This window comes from Pogoniulus pusillus, chromosome 3 (assembly GCF_015220805.1).
Source record: "Pogoniulus pusillus isolate bPogPus1 chromosome 3, bPogPus1.pri, whole genome shotgun sequence".
Lineage (NCBI taxonomy): Eukaryota > Metazoa > Chordata > Aves > Piciformes > Lybiidae > Pogoniulus > Pogoniulus pusillus.
In genome coordinates, this window is record NC_087266.1 from 19,377,573 (window position 1) to 19,390,348 (window position 12,776).

Below are 12,776 nucleotides of genomic sequence, written 5' to 3' on the forward strand. Positions count from 1 at the left end.
TATACATATGATGCTTCTATTACATATTAAGTCTCAGATCAAGCCTTGTCCTTGTTGTATGCAGCTCAGGAAGCTGCTCTCCTTTAGCTTTTAATTTCAGTTTCATTTACTGGCCAAGATTCCTGCAGGGATCATGTTGGCTCTGACTTATACACTCCTAGCAAATCCCAGTACCTCAGCTAGCCAGAAATGATATCCAGAGAGTCATTTCCTTCTAAGTATAATTACTTTAATGATGGTGTGTAGTATCAGAAAGGTTGCCCATGTAATATCACTGTTTATTAATCATTACAACTCCTCAAGCATTTGTATTACTGTGGCAAGCAGTACTTTTTCCTCACCTGTGAGGGCCTTACAGGTCCTCTTGCAGAACAATTAGGATTGCATTTTCCTTGAATAATGAGACAGATGGCTGTCTTCCTTAACATTTTACCTTAATGGGATCTTCATTTTTTTTTCTTTTGTTTTTATTTTTCCTTTTTTTCCTCCCAATTAACTGATATTCATTAAATACCCCAGGAGAATTATGCTGGCTTCATTCCTGCTAAACTAACTTGGAGGTGTCAGTGATGCTCCCTCTTTGTGGAGATGGAAGAACCAAAAAAACTCTCTCCAACCCCAAATGGTATGGGGGACCACCAAAAAGGGGTAAAAATGGTTCCTAGCACTGTCAGTACATGGCCAGCCTGACTCACACTCAGCCATGTAATTTACACTTTTTGTCTCAAAATGCACATAGGCAGATGTTTTAGTGCACAGTCATGTGCTTCCAGAGCACCACTGGAAGGTGTACCTCTCCTGCATGCTAGGTAGACTAAATCATTGTCAGACACCCATCAAAGCCTCTCAGTTAATTTCTTAAGCTGACAGCTCCAGATATCCAGCACCAGCTTGATTTGAAAGGCAGGGCTTTCTCCATCCTTAGGCAGCCCAGTAATTTCTGTGACACTATTGCTAATTTGGAAACTGACAGTTTCTATCTCCCCACCCTTTTAGTTTATTACAAATATTTCATCAGACCAGCTGTAGTCTGCTGTGTCCTTTGCTCTGGGCAAAGGGGGACAAGAAAGGCTGTCAGCAGCAATGCACAGTTGCTGTTGTGATGTTTCTCCTGGAGCCTACAGCTGCTGCAGTTCCCTCATTTTGGTGGCACCTAGCCCAGGCTCCAGAGGAACGCATGGAGGCTTCCAGCTGATTTAATTGGTTCATTGTTCCCCGGTTTGATGTAATAAGTTCATTGTTCCCCGGTTCAAGTTAATTGAGTTGTTGTTACCCGATTTAACAGACTGACTGCTGCCTGGCTGTATTTAATTAATTACTGCCTGACTTGCTGAATAAGCAAACTCCTGCTACTGACTACCAGAATGGCTCATGTCTCACAAGCTATGCTGTCTGCCTAGCCCCTTACTCTATACCAACCTACTCTTTTCCTGTAGTTCTACCCCCAACTCAAGGAGATTCTCTCACTCATCCTCTAATCCTCCTCTCCCTTCTCCTTTGCTTTTTCTGGGCTTTAGCTCCGGACCTGCCTTTAGCTTTCTTTAGACTTCTCCCCACTGTGTCCCACAGTAACCCTCCCTGCTGCAACATCTTTAAAGCTGCTCCTGAGCTCCCCCCAAACGCTTTTGCTTTTTGCTTGCTTGATGTGTGTCGAGTTCTGCCTAACAGTCCTGCACAGGCAGCAGCACTTGTCCAGTTCTTTTCCCATCATTTGTACCACTGTCTTGTAACCAGTTTCCTCTTCTCCAGAAGCCTGTCCCCTTGGTACACGTTACCTAGTATCATCCAGGCTCTTGGCTGTTATTTCTTCCTTCCCTGCCTGAGATCCATTCACTTCCTTTGAGATTTCTGTGTCCACTGTAAGAATATCTTCTCTGTTCGTTCCTTATCTCGTACTCTAACCTTTTGTTTTCACCTAAAATGTTCCAGTGATGGTTCAGATTTCTCACCAATCTTCCATTCTCTGGCTATAACTTCATTCCCCAATCTCCCCAGATCTCACAGGCTTATCCCTCTGCAGGTCCCTTTGTCTCTGTTCAGCAGAAAAATGAAGTATAGTTATACCTTGCTCTCTTTTCTCAGCTGCTCTGCTCCACTATCCAGCCAGTGTCAATGCTAGAACATGTTGGCCATGACATCCTTTCTGGACATCTTCACTCTCTGTGTTTACCCATTTTACCTTTTTCTTGTGTTGTCAATTGCCTTGGAATAGAGTCCAGGAAGGATTGCTTGATTCTCTGGTGTAATCCCCATCACCCAGTCGCCATCTGACAGCTGACTTCTGTATTCCTGGGAACAAATTCAGGGTGTGCTGCCCTTCCTGCCTCTGGATCTCTTTTATTCACTGGCACAAAGATGTTTTCTGAAGGGTAGGTCTCACTGTCTATAAAGACACTTCTTTCTTCCTCTCAGGCATTTAAAGGCCCTTTACTCATCCTGCACTGCATGGCTGATGGTCTTCAGTTTCACTTGCAGTGAATTAACCTGTCTCTGTGTAGCTTTTCATGCCTGTAAAAGCCATTGTATTCCTAGGGCGTTTTTGTTCAGACCTTTCTGGTTTTCATACGCCAGACTTCATTGATTTAAAATACCTAAGCACCTTGGAATACACTTTGGGAGAGCTGAGTATTTGATTTTCTTTTAATCCACATGAGATTTCTTTTCATTAAAAAAAAATAATAGTGTTTCCTTCAACTACAAATTAATTCAATTTTCTTTCTTTTTCTTACATGCTCCTGAACTTGAGCACAATTCTCTAAGAGATGCCTGGTAGGCAGGATGGGATAACACAGCTTCTGTGTATCCTAGTTAATGCAAAAGTAGTCATATTCCCACTCCTCAAACATCCATCCTCTCCCCTGTCTCACCGAATCTCAGAGTGGTAGGGGTTGTAAAGGACCTCTGAAGATCATGTAGTCCAGTCTCCGAGTTCCTGCTAATTGTTGACTTTTCAGCTCATTTGCTGATTTACAAAGGCCACCTGACTTCACAATTACTGGCAATGCCTTTCACATTATTACTAAATGAAGGCATAACTCTCAGCCCCGTTCTCCTGAAAGTCAATGCTAAACCTCTCATAAAATATTATGAGAACAGGACTGAGCCACAGACTTTTCATTCTATTCTCCGTGGTGGTAATGAAAATAATATTAAAATTAACTCTAGGGCTGGCAGGTTTCAGACGCGACATCTTCCTCATCTGGTAAGACTTCTTTCTGGTGGTTCAATTCACTGAGCTGATATATGCAAGATAAGGATGCCTGAGGGTTTTCGTAGTGTGGAGCTCAAGTTAAGAAAGAGAGAAAATGGTGATTGCCCTTCTATGTATAATCTGCCTTCCCTTTGTATTTGCAAAGCCCCCCTGTGGCAAGGACAGTAGCTGTGTAGATGTTTAACTTTAAAGTATTTGTGGTCTTTTACCTTTATTTGGTGTGAAGTATTTTCTCCTTTTCTAAAATGTTAATGGCAACGTAAAGTTCCTCCCTTTTTCATTCCCACCCTGCACTTCAGAGACTTCTGCTGTTAATGAAACCATTGCTGTCAAGCACTTTGCACTTCCTTCAGAAATTGCAAATGAAGCTAAATCTGTGCAAAGTACTTCACTGCAGCGCTATCAGAGGTTTTCATTGGTATCATCACATTGGTGTAATTATCCTGGCGTCAGTGTGATCTAACAAAGGCAAGGACAGAGATAAAACCCCTCAAAGTTTTACAAGATCCTTTATGAAAATGATTTTATCTCAAAATGAGAAACAAACTGACAATCAGATGGAACCATTTCACTACACTCGCAGACAAAGAAGGGTTGCTGCCTGCTGCGTGGTGACATGGTTCTTCCCTTTCACATGGGTGGTTTACTACCTACATAGCTGCTCCTAGAGGTCTCTCTGTTATCTGGAAGGGTCGAGCCACCTTCCACAGTGTGCAGGCACAACCTGGAGCATGGACTGGAGCACAGAGTGCTTCTTCCCTGCAGAGTGCCTTGTGTGATGTTTGTCGTGGTGTGGTCATGGAAAGCAATACTTGTTATACGCTGGGAGGTAGCTAGGGTCTTTTTTCCCCACACATATGGGAATCTAAAGGCTTTTCTCCCTTCCTCTCTCTACATACTGTAGTCTTCCTTTCAGATTACAGGACAAGATCTTTCCCTGAACTGCCCTGATGGGAGTGAGGATCACTGGATGAGGTGTAGCCTAACCCCATGTTTCCAGAGCTGTGGGAGTTTCCCTCAAGCAGCAGCAGCAGCAACAGCAGGTTTTGCCATCACCTTTTCTTTCCACCACAACATCCTCCTGCCTTTCCTTGGTAATACCTGTGCCAAAAGATTTTTATAAATGCAGGACACCTACTGCCATGCCAACTTTTTGCTGACAGTAGTACAGCAGTCTGAGAAGGCCAGATCCTACACACCTTACCTTAGATATCCATGCTAAGAAAAAGCCCCATTCCTCCCATGCATATTACCAATACCATCTATGAATGTCACCAGACCGTTCAAGAGTTGAAAATTTTCCATCCGAATCATGCTGATAGTTATCTTCTTTGACTCTGGGCAGGGGTGGTTGAACACCCCTAATTTGGAAAGTATTGTTAAATTCTTCTGAAAGTAGGCTGGCTTCCATGGAGCATGGAGGGCCTCGCTGGGGACATTAGGGGCAACGTTTCAGAGAGTTCTGTGTAGGTCATACAAAATTTAATTAGCTTGGTCTCATATTCCTTACACACACACAACCCAATAGAAAAAGCCAAGAGCAGTCTGAATCTGGAAGAGCTGAGGGAATGCTGCTGGATACATATAACAAAGGAGTTTGGGCAAAGGAGTTCAACTATTTGCTTCTGCTTGTCTTGACAGCCAGTAAGATAAATGGATCTGGGAAATAATACATACATACAGAGCTATATAAATACACAATCCTTCAATTTTCTTTACTGGCCCGTTCAGGCAGTGTAAATATGTATAACCCTCTGAGCAGGTACTTCAGGGTAGGTATAGGCTGGATATTAGGAAGAAGTTCTTCACAGAGAGAGTGATTTCCCATTGGAATGGACTGCCCAGGGAGGTGGTGGAGGCACCGTCCCTGGGGCTCTTCAAGAAAAGCCTGGCTGAGACACTTAGTGCCATGGTCTAGTTGATTGGATAGGGCAGGGTGCTAGGTTGGACTGGATGATCTTGGAGGTCTCTTCCAACCTGGCTGATTCTATGATTCTATGATTCGCTGTCACAGCATCCAGGCAGACCACAAATAAATGGTCTTCCTCAGAAGATTTGCTGGGTTTTGCTACTCCAGAGTTATTTGCTATTAAATGTTTACTGTGTTTTATGCATCTGTGCAGAGAACAATGAACTGCAGGACAGAGGCTCTATAAATTAAACCTTTAATATGAGCTGATAAAGGCTGGCAGAGTTTAACCTTAGAGGCACAATGAGTGTGAAAGCTTATGGAATACAAAGAGTCTCAGTGAATTTGCTTCAGAGTTCCTAAATGACTTAGCTCTTTCAGATGTTGTGCTCTCTTCTTCCATGGTTTTATGTAGAATCTGCATAATTATGTAGTGTTTCTGCTTCCATCTATGGAAGGTGGTGGAGTCACACATCCCTGGAGGTGTTCAGGAAAAGACTGGTTGAGGCACTTAGTGCCATGGTCTAGTTGACTGGATAGGGCTGGGTGCTAGGTTGGACTGGATGATCCTGGAGGTCTCTTCCAACCTGGTTGATTCTATGATTCTATGCTTTGCACTTTCATATACGTTTCAGGCATGAAAAACCATGCCTTCTGTTACCAAAAAAGAAAGATAATTATAGTTAGAATGTATTTATGGCCCTCTGACTTTACCCCATCAGTTGGCAACTGCAGCTACGCATTCACTTCCAAATGAATTGCAAGAAAACAGCTTCAAATATTACCTATTACATTGACATTTTCACTTTATAAATTATCATACCTAAGAAATGTCATTATTTGGCTTGCTATTATAAGTGTCACAGCTAATTTCAGTCTTCAGAGGTCCAGGTGAGCATTTTCTCTGAGGCTGTGAGGGTCTGATATGGATGTTTTCATATGCCCACAGAATCATTCAGAGACATTTGGATAAGCAGGTTTATATGTTTGCAGAACCAAGCCCCAGATCAGGAAATGGCATCGAGTTTGAGCCCACGTGACACAAATGCACTAAGTCACTGCACTCTTTGTATGCCAAATATTCCTTAACATCTTTGGCCAGAGTAATAAAAATGGCTCCCTGCTGGTGCAGAATGCAAACCTCAGCAGTAATTAGTATTTTTCCTCATGGCTTAAAGAAAACATTCCCCTTTAATTTGTTGCCTCTTCCTATACTTGCAGGATGAGAAAGAAGCAGGATCTCCTGAAGCTTCCCAGCTGTCCTCAGACAGCTGGGCCTGGCCTTCTACATTGTCTCTGTGTTAAGAACTGCTGGGCTTCCAAAACAGGAAAGGTTTTTGCTTTACTAGGTAGTACAAAAACCCAAACCAACCCACCCCAGTGGCAACAAAAAGCCCAACATATTATATCCTCCCCTTGCCTCCCTTGCACCTTACCAACAAAATAAGAGAGCAGATAAGAGCCTTTCAAGGAAGTCATTGGTTTAGCCATGATGAGGTCCATTTCACTGAGGCCCCACTGAGGCTCATGGCTTTTATCCTCCCCATGTCCTTTTTTCCTCCTCCCACACATCCTGGTGCTTCTTGCTCTTTGTGTTTCAGGCCAAGCATTTTTGCCTGTTCTCACAAGCATTTCAATTATCCAAGAAGATCAGCAAGCAGTGGCAAAGTAATAATGGATTTCCATGAGTTACTCCAAATGGATTGTGACTTGGAATTAATGATCTGAGTGCAAGGTCTTGCTCTGACAGATACTGGATTTGACCAAGAGCCATTCCCAGCATGTGCTTACAGAGCATCTCAAAAGGAAAATGCTGTAAGAAAACACTCCTCACACAAGCTGAGTAAATTAAACTCTGCAAGGTAGGTATAGGCTGAGCAGAAAGCTAGCTGCATTTTGGGGAGGTCCCAGCTGACTGGAGACTGGCAAATGTTATGCCCATCTACAAGACGGGCTGCAAAGATCCAGAGAACTATAGACCTGTCAAGCTGACCTCAGTGCCAGGGAAGGTAATGGAGCAGATCATCTTCAGTGCCATTATGCAGCATGTGCAGGGCAACCAAGTAATCACCCCCAGTCAGCACAGGTTCACGAAGGACACATCCTGCTTGACAAACCTCATCTCCTTCTATAACAAGGTGATCCATTTAGTGGATGAGAGAAAGGCCATGGCTGTTATTGACCTGGACTTTAGTAAAGCCTTTGACACTGTCTCCCACGGCATCCTCCTGGAGAAACTGTCTGCTCATGGCTTGGATAGGTGGACACTTCACAGGGTTAAAAACTGGCTGGATGACTGGGCCCAAAGAATGGTGGTGAATGGAGCTGAATCTAGTTGGCAGCTGGTCACTAGTTTCGTTCCCCAGGGCTCAGTATTGGAGCCAATTCTCTTTAATATCTTTATCAATGATCTGAACAAGGGAATTAAGTGCACCCACAGTAAGTTTGCAGATGACATTAAATTGAATAGGAGTGTTCATCTGCTTGAGGATAAGAAGGCTTTGCAAAGGAATCTAGACAAGCTGGATTGAATGGCTAAGGTCAGTTATATGAGGTTTAACAAAGCCAAGTGCCAGGTCCTGCATTTGTGTCACAGCAACTCCACACTAGAGGCTTGGGGCAGATTTTTCTGGAAAGATGCCTAGCAGAAAAGGCTTTTGCAGTGTATTCATGTGGCCAAGAAGGCCAACAGCATTCTGGCCTGTACTAGGAATAGTGAGGCCAGCAGGAGCAGAGAAGTGATCATGACTCTGTATTCAGCACTGGAGAGGCCATGAGGTATACTCCCTAGTATCAACTGATAGAATGAAAGGAAATGGCTTTAAGTTGCACCAGGGGAGGTTCAGATTAGATATTAGGAAAAATTCTTTGCTGAAAGAGTGGCCAGGCATTGGAATAGGCTGCCCATGGAAGTGGTGGAGTCACTGTTCCCAGAGGTGTTTAAAAAAATGTGTAGACAGGGCACTTTTGGACATGGTTTACTAGCCATGGTGGTGTTATGTTGATGGTTGGACTCAATGATCTATCTTAGAGGTCCTTTCCAACTGGAACAGTTCTATGATTCTGTGATTTTCTAGCTCAACACTGTTGTCCCCAGCTCCAGCACTTGCCCAGCTTTAGAAAGACTTAAGGTACACAGATGGAGTGACTAATGAAGATCTTGACAGATCTTCCCTCTTCCTCTCAGGAGAGAATGACTAAGTTGGGCTGCCAGGCCCTGCAGGAAGAGAAAGGAGGAAGAGATTTTCCTGGTTGTCACCTCTCTGCAATGATCCTCAGCCCCCATCCATCTGAGCCACCAAGATAATCTCTCCCCTAGTGTCAGGATCCACAGATGGATGGGCCATGGTTGTGAAGCCAGTCTTGTCAGATAGTCGCAGTTAAACCTCTCTTTAACTTGGTCTGGTACAACTCATACTTCATGGCCTGTATGAGTTCCTCCCTGAAGAGGTAAGAAATGTATCCCTCACCCCATAGCAGGTTATTACAGAGCTCCTCCATCTCCCAAAGCACATGGGCTACCATCAGATGGAAGGTGCTGGTGATTACCAGCATATTTCTGGCCTGTCCACTGAGCCCGTTAGTATTATCTACAACTTTTCACTCAGTCAACACTATTGATTTTCAGTGGCCTCTCATCTAACACCTGCTCAGTAAAATGGGATGATCTCTCCTTAGCCGGTGCCTCACATCAGACCCTGCAGCCAAAATGATGTCTGGGCACAGGCCACCCCATCAAAAGCTACCCCAAGGTGCAGCTGCTCCTAACTAACCACAGACTAACATGTCAGCATGTTAGGTCTGTCCCACTGCCCAGCCAGACCTCTCCTCTCTTCTCCACCAATATGGCCAAGCAGCCATCAGCTGAGTAGGCAGAGGTTGAGCAAGGCAGGACAGTCACACCCTCTTATTTTCTTGTTTTGTCATGATGGTGTTATTCTCAGGAGCAGCAGGAAGACCTGTGGAGAACCTGTGGCTTCTGAGAGACACACTCTCCAATTTTTTTGTACTGATTTGCATATGTGCCTGTGTGGTAATCCACAGTGTGAGGACTACAGAGCTGACTTGAGTTGGGAAGACTTTTTGTCTCATGACACTTGAAGGTCCCAACTGAGTCAGCACTAGGTGTGTTTAGGATACATCACCCAGCAAACTGGCTTGCCTTCCAAGGAAATATTCTTACCATTTATTCCAACCTTCAGCTCAGCCATTTATTTATCTTGCCATTCATCCCCTTCATAGTATGCACTGGCTAACATCTCTTCAGTTCTGGCACTTAGCTTTGTTTGGTTGGAGATAATAGAGTCTGGCCATATTTTCTTGTGGTTCCAAACCTTTAGCCTCCTGTGTGTCCTCCCAGCATGGGATCTTCCTGCCTTGCTGTGCACTGAAACAAGGTTGCCTTTTGAAAACCACCTCAGAGTTTTCTTTTTCTCATCATGTGCAGTAGAACTGTTTTCACAGAATCACAGAACCACAGAATGGTAGAGGCTCCAGAGATGGTCTCATCTGACCTCTCTGCTGATGCAGGTTCACCTAGATCAGGTTGCGCAGGAAAGCATACAGGCAGGTTTTGAATGTCTCCAAGGAGAGTCCACAGCCTCGCTGGTCAGCCTGCCCCAGTGCTCTGTCACAATCAAAGTAAAGAAGTTTTCCTTAAGTTCAAGTGAAGCCTCCTGTGTTCTAGTTTGTACCCGCTGCTCCCCATTGTACCTGTTTCCTTCCACCACGTTCAGGATCTCCCATGGCTGCAGGGAAGAAAAGATTTGCCTCTCAGCCGTGAAACCAGGTTTGCTTTGGTTGTAGACTTTTCTCACCCACTAAAAACAGAGCCAGGAAATTTGTTTTGGGCTTACTGAGTTCAGCATCTCCACACAAGATTTTCAGCCACTCATACCAGCTAGGACTGGAGAGATGGGTGAGAGTGGAGACTATCACCTGAATAGACCTGGGGCTGTTCAGTCTGGAGAAGAGAAGACTGAGAGGAGATCTGATCAATGTCTATAAATATCTGAGCAGTGGGTGTCAAGTGGATGGGGAAAATCTCTTTTTGGTGGTGTGCAGCGATAAGACAAAGAGCAATGGCTATGAACTGGAAAATAAAAGGTTTCACCTCAACATGAGGAGAAACTTCTTTACAGCGAGGGTGACAGAGCCCTGGAACAGGCTGCCCAGAGGGGTTGTAGAGTTTCCTTCTCTGGAGACTTTCAAAACCTGTCTGGATGCGTTCCTGGGTGGACTACCCTAGGGCATCCTGCTTGGCAGGGAGGTTGGACTCCATTATCTCTGGATAATGTTCTGTGATTCTGTGAATAGGGCCCCTGGAATGCCCCTAGCATAAAGTATATGAAAAATCTATATGAAAGCCAAGTGAAAGGCGGGCACAAAGACATGTTGGCCTGTGCTGTGGTCATCTGTGAGGTCCTTTGCCTGGACAGAAAGACTATAAAAAAGGGAAGGACAGATATGAAATGGGTTTGGCAACCATCAGCAGCTTAACCAAAATGGACAGTTAATAACGTGTAAAAGTGACTCAGAGTTTGAGGTCTTTGAATTCAGGATCGATGCTTGTATAAATTACATGGCACATTTGCAGGAGGTGTACTCATAGAAGATTACCTATGTTTGGTGTCAAGACAAAAATCACAACACAGAAAGGTCTTAAATGCAAGTTCAACAAAATAATTCACCTGCAGAAATGAGAAGAGGAAGTTGATCAGTGTGTAAAGGATGACTCACAGTAGTTGCCTTGAATTTAACAAAGTAAATCCCATAACAATAGCTGTTTTCAACTAGGGCAGCTGAAGGCTTCAGCTCTTGAGAAATCGGTGGTCTCCTGCACAGAAAGAACATGTGAGTAATCCCCACCGGGAATTCTGGAAGGCAGGATCTGTCCATGTTTATGCACCTCCCTGCTTTGATGTTTCCTCAGTCTCCTTGCAGAAGATGGAGCTGCACAAAGCAAGCTCTTCAGTGGGCTGTTTCCCACTATCACAGGACCCCCAAAGGATATGAGAGGGAAACCAGGGTGCCTAAGAAACCTTTTAACTCTTCACAACCATAAACATTGCTGTTTCACTTCCAGTATCTTCCTTTCCTGAGGGAAAACTGCTTGTTTTTCTTTAACCATTAGATAGGAAAGCAGGCCTGTTATTGCTGGTACTTTTTTCCCATGGAAGCATTTTCCTAGGTTTGCTAGATTTTGTTTTGAATCATAGAAACATAGAATCATAGAATAAACCAGGTTGGAAGAGACCCCGAGATCATCCAGTCCAACCTATCCCCCAGCCCTATCCAATCAACTAGACCATGGCACCAAGTGCATCATCCAGTCCTTTCTTGAAGACCTCCAGGGACGATTCTAGTCAAGTCTGAATTTTTTAAAGGAAAACCTGAGACTTTTCTCTTAAAGTCTCCTGTATTACATGTGAGCAGAGTTTTCTCTATTCCAGTATGTTTTCCATCATCAGGGACTCCTTCTTTACCTGTACACAACTCTTCTCTTTCTTCATCCGTAAGGTAAATCCACCATAAAGAAAACAAAAGTCACTGCCTCCCTGTAAAACAAAATTATGTAGTAAAGTAGCAAAAGCAGAGAACAAGGCAGAGGTAAATAACTGCTCTTCCCCTGCCTTTATGAGGTGAGTTCCACACATAAAGTCAGTGTCCCAAATGACAGCAGAAAGGCGAGCTGTGAGGCACAGATGTCTAAAGGGTTTTGGTTTGTCCAGGTGCTTCTGTGATGTTTCTCATACCCTTCCAGGGCCAGTCTTACTCAGCTGCCTGAGACCCAGGTTGCTCTGACCACTTGAGGGTCTTGAGGGGTCCCTTCTCCAGGAATGCAGAGTGACAGATTACACAGGCAATTCTTGGGTCAGTGACAGGACTGAAATCTGTCCTAAAGCCTGTGCACCGTCTGGACAATGCCAGAAGCTGAGCAGGGGTTGAAAGTATTTTCTTATCTTGCTGATTCACAAACTGGAGTTGTCCAAGACCTGCCTGTCTACTTCTGCTGATCCCTCAGGAAGCCTTGTATTTTCCTTTGGTTCTAATTCTTATAAATATTTCTCCTGAAACCAGCCTTCTGAAGTAGACGTCATCCAAATAAAACCCAAACTCTGAGCCATCAGGATTTCACCCATCTTGGAGGGCTCTTAGGCCTTTTTTGCTCTAAGCACTGTGCTTCTGATGCCATCTCATCAGCCTATAGTGCTAAGAGCTCATGGAGAAGAGGGAATCAGATCAGCTCATGTTTTGCATGCCTCCATGGCTTTGTCATGATATATATTACTCCCCACCTGTCCCCACATTCACCGTTGTGAATGTGTAGAAGATCTTCCAAATCCTTTTGAGAAATTGCACATCCACTTGGCTTCCCTGCTCAGCTTCCCTGCCTAGTGCCAAAGAACGACTGTTCCTGGGGCTTTTCCTTGGGGAACCCTTTGGCATGAGGCAGGAGTCTTCAGATGAAAGTCTTTACATAAAGCTACATAAATCTCACTTTGATTCAACCCTTTCCCCCTTTTCAAAGTCAGGGTAAAGCTTTTGCCTTGACATGGGCTGTCTAGAGGCTGGTGGTGCAGCTGTTTATATACCTACTTGCTTTCAAACTGCTCCAGAGCAAAATAATCACATTTCTGTTCCACAGCTCTTGGA